Raw genomic sequence first — 24,250 nt, forward strand, 5'->3', positions numbered from 1 at the left:
GTGCCAAAGTACGCTGACTCTCACTGGCCCCACCTTTCCTGGAAGTGCCGAGAAAACCAAGGAGGAAGGGAGGTGAGCAAGTCATAGCTAAGGGGAAAATATTAAGTTAGAACAGCAATAGGACATTTTGGGGACACACTTGGGTACTATATATTTACATAATATTGCATCAATTTTTTATTTCATGGGTAAGATAAAGGTATTGTGGTTTATGTTCTTCAAAGATACATGCTGGAGTGTTTTAAGGATGAAGTGTTCTGATGTTTAGGACTTACTTTCAATGGTTTCAGCAAGAAAAAAAGATAGGATAAATAGGAAGATAGATAATAGATAGATGATAAACATATATATACACACACACACACACACACACACACACACACACACACACAAATATAGCACAATACTAGCAACTGGATAAATCCAAGTGAAAAGTATGTGGGTGTTTATTATACTATCCTTTCATCTTTTCTGTAGGTTTAAAATTGTTCAAAATTAAAAGTTTTTTTAAAATAATTTAAACTGCTGTGAATAGCTTTGTTTCAAATATGTGTGAACTACTTTTGCTACTCTCAAAGACAAGGCTGAAATACATTATGACCTTGGAGCTCTGTTGTTTGTGAAAACTAGCTGAAGTTAAAAAAAAAATGTATATATATATAGTAGAGGCTGGATGCAGTGGCTCATGCCTATAATCCCAGCACTTTGGGAGGCCAAGTCAGCACAATCACTTGAGCTCAGGAGTTCAAGAACAGCCTGACTAACATGGTGAAACCCCATCTCTGCTAAAAATACAAAAATTAGCCGGGCCTGCTGGTGCTCACCTGTAGTCCCAGCTACTCAGGAGGCTGAGGCAGGAGAATCACTTGAACCTAGGAGGTGGAAGTTGCAGTGAGCTGAGATTGCACCATTGCACTCCAGCCTGGCCAACAAAGCGAGACTCTGTCTCCAAAAATAAAAAATAAAAAAATGGTGGAAAGCTTCAAGCTAAAGAAAGTGAAGTGTATGTTTACATTTATTTCTACTACCTCCCAAAATCACACTACAACATTTAGTAAAAGTTTTTTGTTCTTCGTTTTGTTTCAAGGCATAAATCCACAAAGACAAAGAAAATGAGAGATGAGACAACAGCAAGAAATTGGAGAAGATGGGATGCAAATGGAAGAGGGGTAACTGATTTAACAGATGCAAAGAAGCTAAACCCTAAACCAACAGTGAGAAAGCAAAATATGAAAGTTAAAAAGCAGTTTTGTTTATCCACACAACCTTCTGGACCCAGGATTTGGTAGCACCAGTGACCTCTGGGAGTGGGGATGAATGTGAGGTAAAAAGTGAAATTGGGCCAGGTGTGGTGGCTCACGCCTGTAATCCCAGCCCTTTGGGAGGCCAACACAGGCTGATCATTTGAGGTCAGGAGTTCAAGACCAACCTGGCTAACATGGTGAAGCCCTGTCTCTACTAAAAATACAAAAATTAGCGTGCTTCTATAGTCCCAGCTACTCTGGAGGTTGAGGCAGGAGAATTCAAGCAATTCTCCTGCCTCAACTCCCAAGTAGCAAAGGCGGAGGCTGCAGTGAGCCAAGATCGTGCCAGTACATTCCAGGCTGGGTGACAGAGTGAGACTCTGTCTCAAAATAATAAATAAATAAATAAATAAAATAAACACTGATATAATAATATTATTTCAATGTATAGTCTCAACGTCCCCCAGATGTCTTTATGGCTCTTCAAATTTAACTTTAAGAAGGAGTTAGACCCTGTTCTACCTTAACTTTAAAGAAGCAGTGAAAGGCTCAAATCCCCATCTTCAATACAAGCTGGCTGGGCAGGCAGAAGGTGGAAAGTATGTTTTCCAAAAAGGAGGAAAATAGAGAATTGCTTGACTGGGAACACCTAGTACTGTCAAGGGCAAGGATTCAATATTGAAAGAAGAAAGATTAAGTGAGAGCTTATATACTTAGGAACAATCCCTCAGCCCTCTTTCCCCACTCTGCTAGCAGCCTCCTTCTGGAAGGAGATTATAAGGGTCTTTGCTGGCAAAATCTGGTCTGGCCGAGAGAAAAAAATCTAAAGATCTAAAGACATCATTGAAATGAACCAGCTAGATTACTCTACAGTGAAGGGCAGAGTTGACAGGCCCTATCTACATGCACAGGGTTTTCTAGAAAATTTTTTGTGCTCCCTCTGTAAATGTTGAATAAAGAATATGTATTAGATGGCCAGGAACAGTGTCTCATTCCTGTAATTCCAGCACTTTGGGAGGCCTAGGTGGAAGGCCAGGAGTTTGAGACCAGGCTAGGCAAAATAGCAAGATCTTGTCTCTCAAAATAAATAAATAATAATATGTATTATATATAGTATTGCATCAATGTTAAATTATCAGAATGTGAAATTATAATGTGTTTGCATCAATTCCTAGCTAACTAGGAAGTCAGAGGGAATAGTATCTATGAAAGACCATTCTCACTTCTGACACCAACTGCAAGTCTGGGAGTTCCCCAAACCATCCTCGGGTTGATAATCCTCTACAAGGACTCACAGAAATCACTGAAAACTACTATATTCATGGTAATAGTTTATACAGGAAAAACATACAGATTAAATTTAGCTAAGGGAAGAAGCGCATAGCGCCAAGTCAGGGACGTACCAAATGTGGAGCTTCCCTCGTCCTCTCTTCATAGAGTCAGAACACATTACTCCACGAAAGAATAAGACAATGAGCACCCACATACTTTTCACCGAGGTTCATCCAATTGCTAGTATTGTGCTACGTTTGCAATGTCTCTTTCTCTCTCTCTATATATATTTATATATATTATCTATCACCTACCTATTATTTATCTACCTTCCTATCTATCTATGCATGTCTTTTTTTTTCTTGCTGAAACTATCTTCCAGTGTTGATGTGTACAATATGTACCAAGTATTCCTAACCAGGGAAGCTCACCCAGGCCTAAGTGTTGAGAGTTTTACTGGGACTTCATTACATAGGCATGATTGACTGTCCATGTGGTTGATCTCCAACTTCAGGTCAACTGATACCACATGAACCAGAGCCCCCACCCTTCCGATGAGAACATGGCCTAGAGAAAAAATAAAAATATAAGGAAAAAAAGAAAAAAAACCCTAAAAACCAAAGCACCTTCACCCTAAATAACATGTGAGTCTTTCTGGTGTGGCCAGCCCCAGCCCTAAATCACATTGTTAGAATATGCAGTCTGACACAAGGTGCCCTGACAAAGACTGTCCTGTCAGGCGTAACATTCCAAGTACCCAGAGATTACATCCATGAAGCCTAGGGCAAAGGCCAGAACTTCTACTTGGGCAAAGCCAAATTCTTTACTACATAGTGTTTATATAAGGTAACATCCTTACTACTGGAAGTGTGCTAAAGTTTTTCCGGTGAAGCACCATATTGTCTACAGCTAACTTCTAAATGCTTGAGCAAAAATGTGTGAGTGTGTGTTTATGCATGCTCATGGGTTGACAGAGAGAGAAAGAAAACATGTCAAACTGTGAACAATTCAAGGATCTAGGTCAAGGGTATATGGATATTTATTGCACCATTGCTACTCTTCTGTAGGTTTTTTATTTTTTCAAATGAACGTTGGGGAGGGATTCTAGTAGGCTTTTCAGTTTAATGGAGAGTACCTTTATCAGAATAAGAGATAGAAAGGTCTCACCTTTAATCTGATCTCTGCTCTGAAGACTTTATTCAAATGACAGGTTTTACTGGCATTATACCTTTGATCTGAATTTGCCCTGAGGCACGTTAAAGCACTAAGGAGTTTTAATAATAGGTATGAAACCACCTCCTTAATGTGATCTTTGCCTGGAGAATTTTAATCAAATAATAGGTTTTATAGGGTATTTTTTCACTCAAAACTTTTATAAACTCTCATCTTTTTCTATTTAGGATCTAGAAGCCCAAATGCTGGTGAGGATATGGAGCAAAAGAAATTCTCATTCATTGATGGAAGGAATGCAAAATGGTACAGCCACTGTGGAAGACAGTTTCTTACAAAACTAAACCTACTCTTACAATAGCATCCAGCAATTGTACTCCTTGGTATTTACCTAAATAAGCTGAAAACTTACATCCTCACAGAAACCTGCATACAGATGTTTATAGCAGCTTTAATTATGATTGACAGAACTTTAAAGCAACCAAGCTGTACTTCAACAGGTGAAGGGATAAATTAACTCTGATATATCCAAAAAATGGAACATTATTCCATGCTAAAGAGAAATGAGTTATCATGTTCTAAAAAGACGTGGAGGAAACTTAAATATCTATTACTAAGTGAAAAAAACAACCTGTAAAGGCTCTATACGTATTGCACCATACAATTCCAACTATATGACATTCTGGAAAAGGAAGAACTATGAAGACGGTAAAAAATTAGTAATTTCCAGGGTTTGAGAGGAGGAAGAGATGAATAGGTACAGAACAGAGGATTTTTAGAGCAGTGAAACCATTCTGTACAATACTATCATGGTGGACACATGTCCTTATACATTTGTAAAAACCCATGAAATGTACACCATAGCGAACTCTAATGTAAACTTTGGACTTTAGGTGATAATGAGGAGTCAGTGTAGGTTCATTGATTTTCACAAATATACCACTCTGGTGTGGCATGGCGATAGAGGGGGATGCTGTTCATATTTAGGGGTAAGGGGCATATGGAAACTCTCTGTACTTTCCACTCAATTCCTCGGTGAACCTAAAACTGCTCTAAAAAATAAAATCTAAGAAAAAAATTTTGGGTCAGGCATGCTGGCTCGTGCCTGTAATCCCAGCACTTTGAGAGGCCGAGTTGGAAGAATCACTTGAGCCCAGGAGTTCAAGACCAGCCTGGGCAACATAATGAGACCCTGTCTCAAGAAAGAAAGAGAGAAAGAGAGAGGGAGAGAGAGAGAGGCAGAGAGAGAGAGAGAAAGAGAGAAAGAAGGAAAGAAGGAAAGAAATTTTCTGGGCTGGGTGTGGTGGCTCACGTCTGTAATCCTAGCACTTTGGGAGGCCGAGGTAGGCAGATCACTTGAGGTCAGGAGTTTGAAACCAGCCTGGCCACCGTGGTGAAACCTCATCTCTACCAAAAATACACAAAAATTAGCCACGTTGGTGGTGGTCACCTGTAATCCCAGCTACTCAGGAGGCTGAGGCAGGAGAATTGCTTGAACCCGGGAGATGGAGACTGCAGTGAGCTGAGATCGCACCACTGCACTCCAGCCTGGGCGACAGAGTGAGACTCTGTCGCAAAAAAAAAAAAAAAAAAAAAAATTTTTTTGAATGCTAAACCCTTTAATGGGAAAGCGTACTGTACTCTCTGTACTCTATTCCAAGGCAAATTGAGTTTGAGAAGTCAAGGTATTTTCAGCTTCTCACTCTGGGAGACAATCCAGACCTTTTAGGAGTGGTGTCTTCATTGTGGGCTAATGTAATGCAGAAGCTAATTAAGTCCCTACTGTCCATCCTGGTGGCCACTAATGCTATGTGGCTATTGAATATTTGAAATATGGCTAGTATGAATGGAGATGTGGTGCAACTGTAATACACATTGGATTTTGAAGGCTTAGTACAAAAAATGAATGTAAAATACCTCATTAATACATTTTTATATTAATTACATAGCAAAATGATATTTTGGGTATATTGAATTGAATATACCCAATTGAACAAAATACATAATTACAATTAATTAATTGATCTCACCTTTTTTTTTTTTTAATTGAGATGGAGTCTCACTCTCTCACCCAGGCTGGAGTCCAATGGCACGATCTCAGCTCACTGCAGCATCTGCCTCCTGGGTTCAAGCGATTCTTGTGCCTCAGCCTTCCAAGTAGCTGGGATTACAGGTGCCCACCACCACACCTGGCTAATTTTTGTATTTTAGCAGAGATGGGGTTTCGCCATTTGGGCCAGGCTGGTCTCGAACTCCTGACCTCAAGTGTTCTGCCTGCCTCTGCCTCCCAAAGTGCTAGGATTACAGGCGTGAGCCACCGCACCCGGCGTGATCTCACCTCTTTAAAAACTTTTTATATGTGACAACTAGACAATTTTAAATTATAGATGTAGTGCACATTATATTCTATTGGACAGTGCTGCTCTAAGCAGAAAATTCCTGCTGATTACTTTGGCAAGAGCAATTCACTAACAAACTTGGGCAGCTAAAAAATGTGTTACTACAAATAAAAAGGTGTTACTAGTCTTGGCTAAACAAAGGTTCTGGAGGATACCCATTATTTGGTGCCCTACTTACATTTTGGAAAAACAATATTGCACCCAGGGGAATCTTCTTGGACCCTTTCCATCAAGTTATTCAGAAGAAAAGAAAATGTAATTGTTTTTCTTTTTTTTCTATTCTAGTGACAATTACACTGTCACTGGCAGTGTATTTGCCCCAAATAATAAAATTGGGGTTACAGGCAGAGCATGTATTTAATCCATGCAAGGATGGATGTTTTATGAAGGGATAAAAACCTCTGGAAGTTACTTTAAAAAAAAGTCTGGAAACTACTTATAAATATATTGAGACTACTTATAAAGAATATCTACATCTAATGTGAAATGAAATTGTAACTTAAATATACTGTAATCTATAAATGCTGTGGCTTTTACAAGCTGATTTTTCAGAACCTAGACAACATTATAAAAATATAAATCCAGGCTGGGTGTGGTTGCAGTGAGCGGAGATTGCACCACTGCACTCCAGTCTGGGCCACAGAATGAGACTCCATCTCAAGAAAAAAAATTTACATATATATATATATATATATATATATATATATATATATAAATCTACACACAGTTTTAAAGGACTATGATGATTCTTTCATCATGGTGGTAGATTGTATTTTCTAAATTCACAAAGAGATTTCAAACATTGAACTATATAATTATACAATAATAAATAATATATGTATTAGTAAGATGCTGTTTATCCAAACACTTATAATAAAGAAACTGGATTGCAAAAGAAAGGTATTTGGGATAAAATACAAGTAGAGACACTAGTGCCAAGAAAAACAAAGACTTTAAACACAGTTTTTTTAATTTTCTTTTGGAGATGGAGTCTCACTCTGTTGCCCAGGCTGGAGAGCAGTGATGCAGTCTCTGCTCACTGCCACCCCTGCCTCCCAGGGTCAAGGCATCCTCTCACCTCAGTTTCCCAAGTAGCTGAGATTACAGGCACATGCCACCATGCCCAGCCAATTTTTGTATTTTCAGTAAAGACAATTTTCTCCATGTTGGGCAGGCTGGTCTTGAACTCCTGACTTCAGGTGATCTGCCTGCCTCGACCTCCCAAAGTGCTGGGATTACAGGCATGAGCCATCACAGCTGGCCTGTTTTTTTGTTTGTTTGTTTGTTTGTTTTTCATGTTGCTGCCTAACAAAGGTCTTTAAAATAGAGTTAACAGGGGCAGGATTATTTTGAACCAGGGTGATTCTCCTGCCTCAGCCTCCCAAGTATTACAGGTGTGCCCCTCAGCCTCCCTGAGATTACAGGTGTGCACCACCACACGTGGCTAATTTTTTGTATTTTTGGTAGAGATTGTGTTTCACCATGTTGGCCAGGCTGTTCTCGAACTCCTGACCTCAAGTAATCTGCCTGCCTTGGCCTCCCAAAGTGCTGAGATTACAGGCGTGAGCCACCGCACCTAGCCTAAGATGAGTCCTTTAAAATGGAAAGAAATTCAGATTGGCATAGGTTTCCCGACAGTGAAATTGAATACCAGAACACAGAAGAGTAATACCTTCACTGTACTCAAGGAAAGAAACTGATGGAAAGACTTTTTATTCAGACAAACCGTGCTTCAAACATAAAGGTTACAGACAAACACCTTTTTTAAATTTATTTTTATTTATTTATTTATTTGAGACAGAGTCTCAGTCTGTCGACCAGGCTGGAGTGCAGTAGCGTGATCTCAGCTCAGTGCAACCTCCACATCCCAGGTTCAAGCAATTCTCTGCTTCAGTCTCCCAACTAGTTGGGATTACAGGTGCCGGCCACCACGTCTGGCTAACTTTTTGTAGTTTTAGTAGAGATGGGGTTTCACTATGTTGGCCAGGCTGGTCTTGAACTCCTGACCTCGTGATCCACCTGCCTCGGCCTCCCAAAGTGCTGGGATTACAGGCGTGAGGCACCGCGCCTGGCTGACAAACACTTTTAAGCTAGCAAGAACCCACAGAATATTGACTATATAAACAATACTCTTGAGGAAACTACCAGCAAACTACAGCCAGCCAAGAGAAAATGAGCAAACTTTAGCTACAGGACTGAGAGTAAGAATCAAATGTTTTTAACTCCAGATCTAAAACAAACAAAAATAAGGCTAGGAATAGGAAAAATAAAGGTGAGAATGAGGATGACAGAATGTTACATACTATGACAACGTAGGAAAACTTGAACTGCCAAAAATAAGTGAGAGAAAGGAGAGATAATTTGGAAGTAGCATAAGTCTTGAAAGCTTCCTCTGTAATTGCTCAGAATCTAAAGGTATCTTTAAGGGTGGCAAGTCAAGTAGAAGGATAAATGTATAAAGGTAAGCCCTGAGTCAGGTAATGTTATTTACTAAAATTGAATGGAGAAAGAGAAGGAGGTTAGGCAGGAGGAAGAGGATACAGCTCATGTTGTGCATGGCAGGGAAGCAATAAATGTTGCTTAAGAGGAAAGGTAATATATAAAGGAGTCATTATAAAAATAACAGTGAGAAAAATAAAACAGCATTTAAATAGCAGAAGAATGACAGAAACAACAGCAACGAAAAGCAGAATTAAACTTCTTAATTATCAACTACAACAGACATACAGAAAAATACGTAAAATATGAATTACAGAATAATCAATAATGATAAAGCACATACGTATTAAGCACTGCCCAAGTCAGGAAATACAACATTACTAGCATTCCTTCCTGATCATAATCTCTTCCCCTATACAGATAGCCACTATCCTGACTTTTATAGTAATTACATGCTTTTTTTGTTTATAGTTTTACAATCTATGTATGCATTTCTAGTTTTGCCTATTTTTGGACTTTATATAATATAATCATACTGTATTTATTCTTTTATATGTCATTTGTTTTATTTAAAAATGTGTTTCAAGATTCATTCACTATATTGCATGTATCTTTAGTTCTTTTTCTTGGAAGGATAGTAATCTGTTGTTTGGATATAACAACAATTTATAAGACTATACTTTCAGGGATCATTTATTTTTATTTTATTTTATTTTATTTTACTTTATTTTATTTTATTTTGAGGCAGAGTCTTGCTGTGTTGCCCAGGCTGGAGTGCACTAGTGTGATCTCAGCTCCCTGAAGCCTCCGCCTCCCAGGTTCAAGTGATTCTTGTGCCTCAGCCTCCTGAATAGCTAGGACTACAGGCACCCGCCACCATGCCTGGCTAATTTTTGTATTTTTAGTAGAGACAGTGTTTCGCCACGTTGGCCAGGCTGGTCTCAAACTCCTGACCTCATGTGATCCACCTGCCTTGGCCTCCCAAAGTGCTGGGATTATAGGCGTGAGCCACCACACCTGGCCTGTACTCTTTTAATAATGTTTTCAGATAAACAAAAGTTCTTATATTTAATGTAAACTAATTTATCATTTTTTTCTTTATAACTAATGCTTTTTGAAACTAGATTAAGAAATATTTCTCCATCCTGAGGTCATAAAGGTATTGTTTTTTATTATCTGCTAAAAGTTTTATAGCTTTCTCTTTCATGGTAGATTCATATCCTCTGGAGTTATTCTTGTGAGTAGCACTAGTTACTTTAAAAAGTGAGAACAAGGTTCTAGGTTTTAAACAAGGAAAATTGTTGGAAGTGTATATACAAAGCAGTTAGACTCATCAGGTCCCTTTTCCAGCTGGGCATAACCAGGCAACAACCTCTCCAGATAAAGGATCCGGGAAGGGCTCCAGACTTAGGCAAATCAGGTGCACCAGATAACAGGGGTTTTTACAGGGGCTAAAAAGAAGAGAATGTGTGAAAGTTTGGTTCTCTTCTCCAGCTCTGGACCCTGAACTCATGCAGCCAGGCGTATTCTGCCTGGGAGATTGGAAAGTTCTTTTCTGAAGAAATTGAACTGCTCTAGAAAATAAAGACCTCCAGATAAAAACATCTGTGGATATCCAATACATAGGTCTACCAGATCACCTTATATTGTAGCCCAGTGCATAACAAATTACCCCAAATATAGTGGCTTAAAACAACAGACATTTATTATCTTACAGTTTGTCCAGGTCGAGAATCAGGGCATGGTTTAGCTGAGCACCTCTGGCTCAAGGTCTCTCATGAGATTACAGTCAAGTTATCAGCCAGGGCTGCAGTCTCATGTGAAGATTCAACTGGGGTAAGGATCAGCTTCCAACCTCAATTATGTGTGGTTATTGGTCACAGGATGAGTGGGTGTCTCCACAGGGCCACCTCAGGACATGAATGCTGTCACCTCCCAGGGCAAGCAACACAAAAGAGAGCACCCACAATGGAAGACTAATAATCTTATTTATAAACTAATCTTAAAATGGACATCCTGTCCCTTCTGTCATATTTTATTTGATAGAAGCAAGTCCCTAGGTCCAGCCCATACTAAAGGAGACATGACTACATAAAGATATTACAAATGTAGGGAATCTCCAAGAGCACCATGATTTCTGACCCCAACTGCAAGCTTGGGGTCCCTGAGACACTGTCATGTTTGACAATTTGTTAGAAGGACTCACAGGACTCACTGAAGAGGCACATAGGACAGTGTCCAGGAGAGTTGTTTTTTTTTTTTTTAACTTCAGCTGTTGTTTATTGACATACAGGTAGGCTGTAAAGCAACAGGCCCGGAGGCCCTGCAGTAGTGGGGGAAAATGGAAGGTGGAGGGTGGAGTGTTTGCTGCAGGACAGCTGAGTGGAGGGTGGGGACAGGTGCAAACTGGGGAAGCCCAGGGGTTTGGGGAAGCAAGTAAGGGCCAGGGCCAGAGTCCTTAAATGGAACAACTGCCCCGTGCCCTAAGGCCCCTAACTCTCGCTGGCTGTTTCCTGACCCCAGGCCAGGGTTGGGAGTCCTCTGGGCATCTGTTTTCTAAAGGAACTGAACAGAGTACACACAAGAAAAGAAGCTGTCACCCTATTGCCATCTGGCTTTTGGGGCCTCCAGTCCAGCATTCCTCCTTCTTCCCTTGATTGGGTGGGGCCACATGATGGACAGCCAGGCTCTGGGCTGTCCCACCAGAGCAGGCTGTAAACACAACCATGTTTCAGCAAGGCGTTTATCTTATTCCCTGGTGTCCCAGCCCACCAGTGCCACATTACAGCCCAGAGTGAGCTCTACAAGCGTTGTTGGCCTAATGGATGGTTTGGGGAAAGGAGGTGGGACAGGGGCTGGAGGAGGGGCTTTGGGGTCCATCACCGCACAGGAACAACACGCATGGTGTTGGTGAAGCCAGAGCCAGGGCGCCACCCGGTCAGCACAATGACCACATCTCTCTTCTTCTTTTTTTTTTTTTGAGACGGAGACTCGCTCTGTCGCCCAGGTTGGAGTGCAGCGGCGCGATCTCAGCTCACTGCAAGCTCCGCCTCCCGGGTTCACGCCATTCGCCTGCCTCAGCCTCCCGAGTAGCTGGGACTACAGGCACACGCTGCCACACCCGGCTAATTTTTTTTGTATTTTTAGTAGAGACAGGGTTTCACCATGTTAGCCAGGATGGTCTCGATCTCCTGACCTCGTGATCCGCACGCCTCGGCCTCCCAAAGTGCTGGGATTACAGGCGTGAGCCACCGCGCCCGGCCCACATCTCTCTTCTTAAAGAAGCCTCGGGCCTTGCCAACATTCAGGGTCAAGTTCACCCAGCGGTCCACATCGTCAGCCCTGGCCTCCTGGAGTGGGTCCTTGCACAGCACAGGGAAGATGCCAGGGTACAGGTAGGCCTGACTAGCTGTCTGGGGATTCCGTGTCACAGCAATGATGGGGGCACGTGAGCGGTATCTAGCCACCTGGTGAGCAGACCTGCCAGACTTGGTGAGGACGATTATGGCCCCACTGCAGCACTTGAAGGAGGCCTCGTTGGCACCCACGGCGGTGGCTTTCTTGGGGTCGCTGGTAATGGGCGCCAGGCGGCGGGAGTTCCTCAAATAATTGCAAGTGGTAGATGGCGGCCTCTGCCTCATGGGCAATCAGGTGCTGCATGCGCCCAGCCTCCAGATAGTCCGCTTTGGCTGTTTCTCCAGACAGCATGATGCAGTCGGCTCCATTCAGTACTGCATTGGCCACATCACTGTCACAGATAGGCTTCCCAGCTCAGCTGCAACGCCCAATCATCACCTTCTGAGCAAGGAAGAACTTCTCTGCAGGAATCTCAATGCCTAGATCACCACGAGCCACCATGATCCCATCACTAGCCTCTAGGATTTCATCAAACCTCCGAACCCCCACATGATTCTCGATTTTGTTGATTATCTTGATGTTCTTTCCCTTCTCTCCCAGGGCCTCCCTAACTTCATGGACATCAGATGCCTTGCGGATGAACGACGCAAACACCATATCGACATCCTGCTCGACCCCAAACTTCAGGTCCTGGATGTCCTCTGACACAGCAGGCAAGTGCACAGCAGCCCCAGGAAGGTTCACACCCTTCTTGCTGCCCGAGGAACCACCATTTTCCACCTCCGTCACCAGGAAGTCAGCACCTTTCTGCTTTACCTGGAGAGAAATAAGCCCATCATCCACGTAGATCTTGCTGTCCACTTCCATCACCTTGCAGATGCTCTTGTAGTCCAGCCACAGGATGTTCTCGTCACACTTTTTCATGTAGGCGTTATCCAGCATGATTTTGAGAGTGGCTCCCATCTTCAGCCCCACCTCTATGGTGCTGCTGCCCTTGATGAGCCCAGTTCGGATCTCAGGTCCTTTAGTATCCAGAGCCAAAACAACAGGACGGTAGAGGATGGGGTCAGCAGCGAAGCTTTCCGTGGCTGTGCACATGCTCTTGATGGTCTCCACGTGGTACTCATGAGTTCCATGAGAGAAGTTCAGACAAGCCACATTCATTCCAGACTTAATCATCTCCTTCAACATCTCCACCGATCAGGAAGCTAGGCTAATGGTACAGATGATGCCAGTGTTCCAGGCTGTGATGGGTGGTGTGTGAATGTCCAGGTGGCACATGTGCTCCAAGAATGTGTCAGCCATGGCTGCATGTAGCTGCTGGGTCTGAATGAAGGCAGTCCCAGCTTCACTATGGGGCTTCGACATGACTGCTGAGGTCCTCCAGTGCTGACCAACTTGGGCTACACTGCAAACGCGAAGAGGTCAGGAGCCCTGGGACGTGCAGCTGCTGTGCCCCAGGAGAGTTTTAAATGCAGAGCATCTAGTTGTCCTCTCCCAGTGGAGCTATTCTTCTCACAGTAACAATGTGTGATAATACACATGCAATATTCCCAGCCAGGGAAGCACCTCCAAGCCTTGGTGTCCAGAATTTTTATTGGTCATGTAGATGTGGCTGACTGCCTGTGTGGCTGGCCTTCATGTCCAACCCCCTCCTGAGGTTGAGCTGACAATGCATGGTTCAGAGCTCCTACCATATATCACATTGTTAGCATAGACCATCTGGCATGGCCCAAGGCCCCCAGGTAAACAAAGAACATTCCAAGAGTTTAGAGATTACCTCCCAGAAAGTGAGAGTAAAGGCCAGATACTTCTTGCGGCAAGGTTAATCCTTTTGTTGCACAGGCATGAATACCAGGAGGTGAGGATCACTGGGTGCCACATTTCAAGTTTCCTACTGCACTCACCATTTAGAAAACTCCCCAACCTGAGCTTCTGATTAGCTTTTAAGTGTCTCATTCTTATTTTTAAATTATTTTATTTTATTCCTTTTTTTTTAGAGACAGGATCTCGCTCTGTCACTGGAATGCAGTGGTGCAACCATAGCTTGCTGCAGCCTCCAACTCCTGAGCTCAAGCGATCCTCCCACCTTAGTCTCTCAAGTAGCTAGAACTACAGGCATGCACCAATATGTCCAGCTTTGGTGCCTCATTCTTAAATATGGTTGGATGACCACCCATTTTAGGAAAGTCTCCAATATAAGAGAGAGGCCAAAACAAACCATGAGGGAAAAGGAACTTAAAAGGAAACAGACAATTGAGAAAATAAAACTAAACGAAAAAACTAACCAACCAACAAACAAAATAAGACAACCCCTACAATATTGCTGGAGAGATCAAATATTGGATCTAGAAGACAAAGAACAGGCTAGTGTAGAAAAGATAACAAGAAAGGGCCCTTAGAGGCTAAAACATGATAAATGAACTAAAATTAATAGCTTGACTACATTTTGGGAAACCGGGAAGGGGAGATGTTTGTGTATTGATGTGTGTTGCAAGGGCTACGATCTAAGTTAGCTAAACCCTCATCATCCAAAGTAGTTAGTAAATCAAGGGTGGATTCAGGGCTTATGGGGCCAGAGGCATGCATGATTTGGAGGATGCTCTTTGAGATAATTTTTTTTTTTTTTTTTTGAGACGGAGTCTCGCTCTGTCTCCCAAGCTGGAGTGCAATGGCCTGATCTTGGCTCACTGCAACATCCGCCTCCTGGGTTCAAGCAATTCTCCTGCCTCAGCTTCCTGAGTAGCTGGGACTACAGGCGCGTGCCACCATGCTTGGCTAAATTTTTTGTATTTTTAGTAGAGACTGGGTTTCACCAGTTAGCCAGGATGGTCTTGATCTCCTGACCTCATGATCCACCTGCCTCAGCCTCCCAGAGTGTTGGGATTACAGGTGTGAGCCACTGTGCCCAGCCAAATTGGTAAAAAAATTTATTTTTTAAGAGAGTCTCACTCTGTCACCCAGGTTGGAGTGCAATGGCATGATTCTTCTGCCTCAGCCTCCTGAGCTGAGGCTAATATTTTTTTATTTTTATTTTTAGTAGAGACAGGGCTCTCAATATATTCCCCAAGCTGGTCTTGAATTCCTGGGCTAAAGGGATCCTCCTGCCTCGGCCTCTCAAAGTGCTGGGATTGCAGGCATGAGCCACAGCACCCAGCTGAATGCTCTGCAAGAAAATAAAATTCCAAATTCAATGGCTAAGAATAGGGCCTTGGAGAGGGCCCATGAAAATGAGGGACTCTGAAACTTAACCTTTATTAGCTTCACAATAAATCTCCCTCTCTAGCCAACAGAAAACATCTAAAATTGAAAAATCTGGAAATAAGAGTTTTAAAACTTTGTTTAGAAATACAAAGCAAGTTCCAAAAGAAAAATCTGAATGAGTTCAATGTTAGGGGTTCTGGGAATTGTGGTAGAATGTGATAGGCCAAAGAATTGCTCTTTCTTTTACTTTTTCTTTTTTTCCTCTTTTTTTTTTTTTTTTTTTTTTTTTGAGACGGAGTCTTGCTCTGTTGCCCAGGCTGGAGTGCAGTGGCACGATCTCGGCTCACTGCAAGCTCCGCCTCCCAGGTTCACGCCATTCTCCTACCTCAGCCTCCCGAGTAGCTGGGACTACAGGCGCCCGCCACCACGCCCGGCTAATTTTTTGTATTTTTAATAGAGACGAGGTTTCACTGTGTTAGCCAGGATGGTCTTGATCTCCTGACCTCGTGATCCTCCCACTTCGGCCTCCCAAAGTGCTGGGATTACAGGCGTGAGCCACCGCGTCTGGCCAGAATTGTTCTTTCTTATAATAAGCCCTGAATACTATTTGACTTTTTGCCCTGTGCAAGGGCACTCCTGTTTAATTCATTTATTCATTTATTCTCTTTTAACCCATGCCCCAGTCCTTTGTTATAGCACTGTTGTAATGTGTTTAACGGTATTAAAAAAAATTTTTTTTTGAAGTTTTTTATAGAGACCAGATTTTGCTATGTTGCTCAGGCTAGTTTTGAACTCCTGGCCTCAAGCAAATCTCCTGTCTCCGCCTCCCAAATTGTGTTGGGATTACAGGCCTGAGCCACTAAGCCCAGTCTTAACGGCATTTTTTGATGAATATGGTGAAAGAGATTGGCTGCTGACTCCTTCCCCTAAGATCAAACTTAAAGAAACTACAGGAATCCAGGAAATAACAAGCAGACTGTAAGAAGCTCCTGGATAGATAAAGGATTGTTTTGAACTAGTGTGTACGTGCATATTGGGGGAATTGAGGTGGTGGTGGTTGCATCCTAGGACAGAGAGCATTGTCTAGGCTATGAGAGGGCAACTTGGACAAAAGGCTTTCTTGCCTCTCACCTGTGCAGCTCTCTGGCTTTAGAACAATCATCACCAGTTGTTTTTTTTTTGTTTTTTGAGACAGTCTTGCTCTGTCGCCCAGGATGGAGTGCAGTGGCATGATCTTGGCTCACTGCAACCTCTGTCTTCCAGGGTTCAAGCAATTTTCATGCCTCAGCCTCCTGAGTAGCAGGGGTTACAGGCATGTGCCACCATGCCCGGCTACTTTTTGTATCTTTAGTTGAGATGTTTTACCATGTTGGCCAGGCTCGTCTCGAACTCCTCATCACCGGCTTTTACAACAGAAATATCTACTGTCCAGATGGGGTACCTTCAACTTACAATGTCTCAACATTTTATGAGAATAACATGATCAGGTAATCATGTAATAAATAAATACATATATTTTCCTACATCACTTGGACTGTGCAGATGTCAATAAATAGAGTTTTAGGAAAAAGAATGCATGGCCATGTCATGAGGACTTAAGGAACTGATGCCTTAAGAAGACATATTGCTTTCTAACAAGTTAAAAGAAGATGACTAGATTACTCCTGAATAGCAGAGAAAGTGAAGCTGAATTTGGACAAAATGAATCTGCCCTGAAGTGGGTCTAAGAAGGAACCATGAAACTGGTAACCATGAAACGACAGGATTGATTGACTTATGAAGAAGAAACTATTATTTAGGTAAGAATTCTACACAAAGAATTCTTAGAATTAATTACAAATAGCAGGGCACAGTGGCTCACGCCTGTAATCCCAGCACTTTGGGAGGCCGAGGTGGGTGGATCGCCTAAGGTCAGGAGTTCGAGACCAGCCTGGCCAACATGGTGAAGCCCTGTGTCTACTAAAAATACAAAAACTAGCCAGGTATGGTGGCGGGTGCCTGTAATCCCAGCTACTTGGAAGGCCGAACCAGGGAGAATTGCTTGAGCCCGGAAGGTGGAGGTTGCAGTGAGCCGAGATCGCGCCACTGCACTCCAGCCTGGGCGACAGAGGGAGACTCCATCCCCTCCCCCTGAAAAAAAGAATTAATTACAAATATTCTAAGTAAATAAGGATATGTATGAAATTAAAACACAAAGTATATTCATAATATTGAAATATTAGAAATAACCTAATGTCTTTTAGAGGGAATGTTTAAGGCTTAGAATGAGCTTTGAGGAGAGTAATGTTAGCAACATGGTCTATTAGAAGTCCCTAGCACTCATCTTCCTCACAAAGACAGCCAGAACAACTAGTAAGCAACTATATTTTCACAAAAATAACAGGGAGAGTTCTAGAGTGTACCAGAGGACTAATAGAAACCCTGGTGAGCACAGAAACTCGGGATGGCCACTTAGAGAACAGAGAATGAGAGGAAATGCCAGGCCTCCACCACTGTATCCCCCAGCCGGCATCAACTAGGAAGCAGGACTTCCCCTTATGGTGAGGTGGTAAGTAAGGGGATTCCAGCAACCCCCATCAACACCTTGGACAGGTACAGACCTCACCACTGGGGCCCCTGCAGTCCTCATAGGCACTAAACCCAGCTGAGGGAGCTGCCTGGAATCCACATAGCTGTGCTTCCCCCAGAGAAGGATCCAATACTGTGCCCCACTCACTGTGGCCTACATGAGGCACAGTTTCAGCCCAGGTCCTACATGATAATGGAATTAGAACTACTGCTGGAATGTTTCTTGCTTCAGGGGTAAGCAGCCACTTCTCCCCATCATCTCTGAGGCTAAGCCACCACAAAACCACCCCAGCCTAGTGACCTGACAAGGTGGTGACTAGATCTTTCCACTGAGCAGGTATATCTCCTTGTAATCATTAAGTAATCTGTGGGTTAATGCTTTGAGACCATGTGAATATCTTGTTCCCCATTAACCTTTCACTCAATGATTTTAGCATAAATTAATGGCCCTTGCCAAAATCAACTTTTACATTGGGGTTGTAAAATGGCAATCTTCCTAATTCTCTCATTTCTTTTTACATATTAGTTGGCATTTTTCTGTAAGAGGTGCCAACTCTTACAGAACTCTTAGCCTTTCTTCTTTTCCCTGTGCTCTTTAACTTTTTCAGTTTTGATATCCCCTCCAAAGCAAACTCTGACACAAGAAACCTGGGCATGGGTAGGTTATGTGGGAGATGATACCAGAAAACACAGAGTTAGCAGGGCGAGTGACACAGGGCAGGGAGAAAAGCCAATAAGGGATATATTGAACATTTTGCTGTTGGCAGCTGGGACTCAGTCTCAATGAAGCCGCGCTGAGAAACCACATGAAATGGTTCCGAATCTTCCCGATTCCATCATCCCTTGGTTGACTGCTACTCCCGGGGATACCTATCCTCCACCTTTCAAACTGTGTCGCCCAGCAGCCATGCATTGTAGGTGGTTCTTGAGAAAGACCCCAGACAGAGGAGAGAAACATAGGCACTTGAGGTCAGGGTGTTAGTAACTGTTGACAACTGCAAGAGAATTCAGGTAGGCTGAGGGGACGTGGAGTAGGGCCTCACAACATCTGCTTCTCTCTCCTTTTGATATTACTATGAACTCATGGAATTAAAAGTTTTAAAAAGCAAGTGTGTCATAATTCTTTACCATCATTATGCATTTTGATCCTCATATTGACCTTTGACCCTGGCTCCTTTGTCCTTTCGCTATGTTCCCAAGAGTCTTTAACACTTCCTTGTTTTCTGGCACAACCAAGCATTACAGGCTCACCTTGTACTTTTTCTACCCCTGATCTGGACTCACCTATTTCTCTAAAGAGTTCTGATTCTACAGCTCTGTTTTCCATGGTGATGAGATGTCACCTCCCCACATTGTACCATCCCTTCTTACGGGATGAGGGATTGGGTATGCTGCAAGCACTGGGCAAAGAAAACTGAGGTGGCTTAATGTTGCTGTTTCAGCAGCTGAATGTTTTTATTATTTAGCTGTGTCCTTTTTGGTGTGATTTTTTTTGCGGGGAGTAGGTATTTGGTACCATGTAGTGTTCTCTCTTCTTCCAAAAGGATGTGTATGTAACTTGTTTTCTTTTTAGATGGAGTCTTACTCTGTTGACCAGGCTGCAATACAGTGGTGCGATCTCGGCTCACTGCAACCTCTGCCTCCTGGGTTCAAGTGATTCTCCTGCCTCAGCCTCCTGAGTGGCTGGGATTACAGTTCCCTGCCGCCACGCCAGGCTAATTTTTGTATTTTTAGTAGAGATGAGGTTTCCCCATGTTGGCCAGGCTGGTCTCGAACTCCTGACCTCAGGTGATCCACCAGCCTCGGCCTCCCAAAGTGCTGGGATTACAGGCATGAGCCACCATGCCCGGCCAAGGATGTGTATATAACTTAAGAAAAGAAAAATGTAAAGTGTTGTAAATAAGACGGCTCATGAAGGTGCAGTGAGACTGACCTCATCCTGTATGCAGGGCTAGGCCATCCCTCTCTGCATGGTGAAGAGACATAGATCTATTTATTTATTTATTTAGAGATGCAGTCTCACTCTTTCGTCCAGGCTGGGGCGCACAGTGGCGCAATCTTAGCTTACTGCAACCTCTGCTTCCCGGGTTCAAGTGATTCTCCTGCCTCAGCTTCCCAAGTAGCTGGGATTACAGGCATGCGCCAGCATGCCCAGCTAATTTTTTTTGTATTTTTAGTAGAGACAGGGTTTTATCATGTTGACCAGACTGGTTTCGATCTTCTGACCTGGTGATCCGCCCACCTTGGCCTCCCAAAGTGCTGGGATTACAGGCATGAACCACCGTGCCTGTCCAGAGAGACATTTTTATATTGTAATGCCACGTAGGGCTAACGCCTTCCCGACCCCCAGCGGGGAATTGTTACCCAGATCGAATATATTTTATTATTAAATCTTGTGGCTTGACACATCTACTGATTAAAATGGATATCTTAATCTAGACTATTATTTTTGTCATATGGAATTAAAATGCAGGATGTACTATTTTTTTTAAAGACAGTTCTGGTTCTTTAGAGTGAAGAATGGTATTTATTGTAGAAATTATCCTGGATTGTCCTTGCTTATAGGCCTTTTTAGTGGGCAAAACTGGTTAATACACTTAAAAAACAAAATTAAACAAAAAGCATGAATTAACACTGACGCCTCCAATTCAAATCCAGAATCACAAGGCCTTTCCTGACTTCCCCCATTCGATATTTGTATTTTCCATCCCCCACAAAATCCTGGCTCTCAGTATCAATCATTTGTTCTTTGATGTATCACACACACAAAAGAATTTCAGAGTTGCAACACTGAAATCATTACCAATCTAAGTAACATTTTAAGATTTCACTGTAGTTGTTTTTGTCTTCAAATCCTATTTCCCTAAATGTGTACAGTGAAAACCTGTGCTCAAAGTTATTGAATTAATTCTTTTTCTCTCTGAGGTTCTATTATCTAATATACAGCTAAGTTTATTTATTTTTTCAAGACGGAGTCTCACTCTGTCGCCCAGGCTAGAGTGCAATGGCACGATCTTGGCTCGCTGCAGCCTCTGCCTCCCAGGTTCAAGCGATTCTCCTGCCTCAGCCTCTTGAGTAGCTGGGACTACAGGCACCCGCCATCATGCCTGGCTAATTTTTGTATTTTTGTAGAGATGAGGTTTCACCATGTTGGCCAGGCTGGTCTTGAACTCCTGACCTCAGGTGATCTGCCCCCCTTGGCCTCCCAAAGTGTTGGTATTACAGGCATGAGCCACCGCACTAGGCCTGTTTTTTTTTTTTTAATTCAAATTTGGGGTATGCTTTTTTAAAATTCACACAATGAAGTATTATGTGGCCATAAAAAACAACAAGGAAGATTTCTAAGTACTGATGAGGAGTGAAAAATCCAAGTTGCAAAATGGTATACACAGCATGCTTCCTTTTGTGTAAGAAAGGAGAAATATAAATATGCACACTTCATATTTCCCCTAAAAAACCTCAATACATGCACACAGCAAGGATAAACCAGAGGCCGGGCGCGGTGGCTCACGCCTGTAATCCCAGCACTTTGGGAGGCTGAGGCGGGCGGATCACCAGGTCAGGAGATCGAGACCATCCCGGCTAACATGGTGAAACCCCGTCTCTACTAAAAATACAAAAAAATTAGCCGGGCATGGTAGCGGGTGCCTGTAGTCCCCGCTACTCGGGAGGCTGAGGCAGGAGAATGGCGTGAACCCAGGAGGTGGAGCTTGCAGTGAGCCGAGATTGCGCCACTGCACTCCAGCCTGGGTGAGAGCGAGACTCCGTCTCAAAAAAAAAAAGGATAAACCAGAAACTAATGAAAAAGGTTATTATAGGGATTGGTAGGAATAAAGTTTAGGAGATAAAGATAAGAGCAAAACATCTGTAAATATACCTTTGTATATTGTTTTGATTTCTAGACCATGTAATGTTTTGGTTTTTTGTTCTTTTGGTGTTTTTTTTTTTTTTTTTGAGACGGGTCTTGCTCTGTTGCCCAGGCTGGAGTGCAGTGGCACAATCTTGGCTCACTGCAACCTCCGCCTCCGAGGTTCAAGAGATTCTCCTGCTTCAGCCTCCCTAGTAGCTGGGATTACAGGCACATGCCACCATGCCTGGCTAATTTTTGTGTCTTTAGTAGAGACAGGGTTTCCCCATGTTGGCCAGGCTGGTTTCGAACTCCTGACCTCAGGTGATCTGCCAGCCTCAGCCTTCCAAAGTGCTGGAATTACAGGCTTGAGCCACAGTGCCTGGCCATAAATGTTTTATATATTAAAAAAAAAAATCATAGACTGGGCATGGTGGCTCATGCCTGTAATCTCAGCACTTTGGAAGGCCAAGGCAAGAGGATTGCTTGAGCCCAGGAGTTTGAGACCATCCTGGGTAATACAGAAAGACCCTATCTCTAGAAAACATTAAAAAATTAGCCAGGTTTGGTGGCTCATGCCTGTAGTCCTAGCTACTTGGGAAGCTGAGATGAGGAGATTGCTTGAGCCTAGGAGGTCGAGGCTGCAGTAAGCCGCGATTGTACCACTACACTCCAGCCTGGGTGACTGAGTGAGACTCTGTCTCAAAAAAAAAAAATTACAAATAATAAAAGTGGTATTGAGTCATATCTACTGACTTGGGAAGATATTTATATTAAACAAAAACAGAATAAACATTATGATCCAATTTAAAATATATATATTTAAGGTATATTACATATATATATTTGGCAAGTACATACCAAAATGTTAATAGTGGTAATCTTTGGCTGACAGAATCACCCTATTCTAATTTTTATTCTTTTTATTTTTCTGTATGTAATCAGTTCTATGAAAAACATATTTTATGTGTAACCAGTTTCTCTATAACAAACATATTACACTTATTTATTTATTTATTTTTTTCCGAGACAGAGTCTTGCTCTGTTGCCCAAGCTGGAGTGCAGAGGCACAATCTTGGCTCACTTCAATCTTTGCCTCCCAGGTGCAAGCAATTCTTCCTGCCTCAGCCTCCTGAGCAGCTGGGATTACAGGCGTGCACCACCACACCCGGGTAATTTGGTATTTTTATTTTATTTATTTTTTTTTTATTTATTTTTGAGATGAAGTCTCACTGTGTTGCCCAGGCTGGAGTGCAGTGGCACGATCTCAGCTCATTGCAACCTCCACCTCCTGGGTTCAAGCGAATCTCCTGACTCAGCCTTCCGAGTAGCTGAGATTACAGACATGTGCCACCTCGCCAGGCTAATTTTTGTATTTTTAGTAGAGATGGGGTTTCGCCATGTTGGCCAGGCTGGTCTCAAACTCCTGACCTCAGGTGATCCACCTGCCTCAGCGTCCCAAAGTGCTGGGGTTACAGGCGTGAGCTACCGTGCCTGGCCAATTTGATATTTTTTAATAGAGACGAGGTTTCACCATGTTGGCCAGGCTGTTCTCGAACTCCAGACCTCAGGTGATCTGCCTGCCTTGGCCTCCCAAAATGCTGGGATTACAGGTGTGAGCCACCATGTCCGGCCTAGATATTACACTTATAATCACAATTTTTTATGACATTATGTAACGCAGAATAATGATTCTCCCAAAAATGTCCGTGAATAAATCCCTGAAACCTGTTCTATTACCTGGCAATGAGGAATTAAGGTTGCAGATGGAATTAAGGAACTGATTAGCTCGACTTAAAATAGGGAAATTCTCTTGGATTATCTGATGGACCCAATGTATTCACAATAATCCTTTAAGTATGGAAGAAGGAGGCAAAAGATCAGAGAGAGATTGGAAGATGCTCTATTGCTGGCTTTGAAAATGGAGGTAGGGGCTAGCATCCAAGGAATGCAGGTGGCTTTTAGAAGCTGGAAAAGCTAAGAAAATGGGTTCTCCCCTAGAGCCTACAAAAAGAATACAGCTCTGCTGACATCTTGATTTTAGCCAAGTGAGACCCATTTCAGACTTTTGACTTCCAGAACTATAAGATAACACATTTTAATTGTTTTGAGACCCTGTTTGTGGTCATTTGTTACAACAGTAATAGGAAACTGATAGAGACATATACTGGAAGCAGTAAATAGATGTATAATACCATGTTATTTGAGATACACACTAAGATTTTAGAAGATTTTTAAGAAAAATCAAGTCAGATGCGGTGGCTCATGCCTGTAATCCCAGCCCTTTGGGAGGCCAAGACAGGAGAATAGCTTGAGCTCACGAGTTTGAGATCAGCCTGGGCAACATGGCGAAACCCCATCTTTACTAAAAATACAAAAATTAACCAGGCGTGTTGGTGTGTGCCTGTAGTCCCAGCTCCTCAGAGGCTGAGGTGGGAAAATCACTTGAGCCCGGGAGGCGGAGGTTGCAATGAGTCATGATCGTGCCACTGCACTCTAGCCTGGGCAACAGAGCAAAACCTTGTCTCAAAAAAAAAAAAAAAAAAAAAATCAAAACAGCAAAAATTTGGGAGTTATTCCTATGTTACAAGAAAACTCAGTTACCAAAATATACTTCACAAGCCCTCTAATGAATGAAGTTTCTGCTTAACTATATTTTAAGACAGCAAGTATAGTAAATTTTTAAAATTACTTCCTTAATTTTTATTTCATTATGTTGTGATTTTTGGATTCCAGGTTTTGATGTTTTT

At 42.7% G+C, this 24,250-nt stretch overlaps 1 pseudogene; it reads right to left on the bottom strand.

Moving 5' to 3' along the window:
• Nucleotides 1–11,385: 11,385 nt before the first annotated feature.
• LOC100452646 (pyruvate kinase PKM-like) lies at nt 11,386–13,267 on the bottom strand (annotated as a pseudogene).
• Between the last annotated feature and the right edge of the window lie 10,983 nt (nt 13,268–24,250).

Source organism: Pongo abelii, chromosome 1, assembly GCF_028885655.2.
Source record: "Pongo abelii isolate AG06213 chromosome 1, NHGRI_mPonAbe1-v2.0_pri, whole genome shotgun sequence".
Classification (NCBI taxonomy): Eukaryota; Metazoa; Chordata; class Mammalia; order Primates; family Hominidae; genus Pongo; species Pongo abelii.